Source organism: Pteropus alecto, unplaced genomic scaffold (assembly GCF_000325575.1).
Source record: "Pteropus alecto unplaced genomic scaffold, ASM32557v1 scaffold92, whole genome shotgun sequence".
Lineage (NCBI taxonomy): Eukaryota > Metazoa > Chordata > Mammalia > Chiroptera > Pteropodidae > Pteropus > Pteropus alecto.
The window spans coordinates 12,793,709-12,795,702 of record NW_006432447.1 but is presented as its reverse complement, the minus strand read 5'-3'; the positions used below and the strand labels follow the sequence as shown (position 1 = coordinate 12,795,702).

General features: G+C 36.2%; 1 protein-coding gene across 1 annotated transcript in view; it reads right to left on the bottom strand.

The window, feature by feature from the left end:
- Positions 1-1,994, bottom strand: part of KCNH8 (potassium voltage-gated channel subfamily H member 8) — a 304,007-nt gene that overhangs the window by 257,603 nt on the left and 44,410 nt on the right. The window lies entirely within an intron of this gene.

The window sequence follows — 1,994 nt, the reverse complement described above, 5'->3', positions numbered from 1 at the left end:
TTTTTTTTTTTTACAAGAAAAGTAAACTAACTTGAACTATCTTAATTTTTTTTTTTTTTAAGAAAATGAACAAAAAATACCCTGGAATTTGATGGAAAGATGTCAGGTTTGGAGAATCTGCAAGAAGGCTAGAGTAAAATGCTAACTGGGCAGGGGGGTGGGAGGACAGGACACAGGGAAGATCTGAGCTGGAGGACTAAGAAGAAGGCAAGTTTAATTACAAGACTGTGTATAGATGTACTTGTACATCTATAGATAAGATATGAACACTTGTTTCTACAAGATATGACCACTGCTAGAAACAACTGCCATCAATGCTTACCCTTGCTATAGTCATGGCTCCCAACTGACCCTTTCTTTCTGAGTCACTTGCTCCAGAATAAAAGTCTCAGACTGAAACATCTGATTGGCCGAGCTTGGGTCACACGTTATGCCCTGGCTCTTGGGGAATGATCAGGTACATGGAGTATATTTCTCTTTCACTTTTGTAGTGAGAGGCAAAACACTATAGCATACAAATCCGACAAAGTGATAAATTCCATCAAAATACAAAAAGGGTAATAAATGCTCCATATCAAATGATAAAGCAATGTGTAGAACTATTCGGGTGCTGGAACCAAAGAGAGGTTCTTTTTTGGGTATGGAGAAGAGATGGAATGTGAATCCATCTCTGATTCATCTACTCTGTCAGCATGGATATACCTTGAGGAAGAACAGAACTACGAGAATCAAGGGAGAAATGCCTAGAATACCAGAACCAGCAAGAGAAATGAACACACTGGAGTCTTGGATTTGCAGGAGGCAGGCAGTAGCCTGTGAGTGGGTACAATGGTAGGTGATGACAGTTGGGAAAAGGCATGGGGGCGCTCCCTGGGGGCCTTGAGCTAGTAAGAGAGGATTTAAGTGTTTCTATGGTCATAGCTTATGAGGTTTAGGGAAACGTGATTATGGGAGTTATTGGTATTTTTCCCTAAAGCGTATTATGTCTTATTAATCAGTTTTACTATCACTTTCAGTGATGCCAGCCTTCCTCTTAATGCTTTTAACTTACCATAAAAGGGCCCTTTCATCTAACTTTTAAAAATAATTGGACACTCCCACCCCTTAACAAAGCATTCCCTGACCTATACCAACCCATACTATTTTCTCTATTATCTAAATTGTCAAAGCTCTTACCACACAATTTAGTATTTAAAATCAAACACCATCTATGACCTTTTTTAATTGTTCCTAACCCATTAGATTTGTCTTGCCAATCAATTTGGGGGCCCTATGAAAAATACTGTACTGTCAGACTTTGAAATTCTAGAACTCTATGATAGGTGCTTAATAAACACTTCTTTTATTAGGGGTTTAATCATGATGGAGTAGAAAGAAAACAGCGATACTGTGAGTTAAGCCTGTCACACATTGGTTATGAGATAGTTTATTCAACTGTCGATTCTTAATTCCTCATCAATAAAAAAGGAACAATAAAGACAACGAAGATAAAAACAGCATCACAACACTTGACTCAAAATGTTATTATGATCTAATAAAAATGCAGTAAAATACTTTCAAATGTTAAACCACTGCATTATAAAAATACTACTTTTGAATGTATACCTACTATTAGCATCAAACAAAAGCAATTGCCAGTTTCTTTAAGTGAATTTCAAATGTCATACAGGTTGTAGACAGAAGATATTTTTGGAAACAGAATCCATTATAGCATGTTTCAAAATATAACATATAGGTAGTTATAATTTGTCTTAAGACTTACTCTCCTGTCTTTTCCTGTCCCAGAATGACCCATTGAAGCCAGATTCTGTGCCTTATCTAAATTGTTCCATACTTTTAATAACACCTTATATTTACTTCACAATAACAGCACCTTATGTTTATATAGCACTTTATAGTTTACAGAACCTTTCACACCTACACTCTCATTTGATCTTTGCAAACACAAAACAAAAACTATAAGAGAGAAGTGTTAATACTTAATAAGTTCCCCA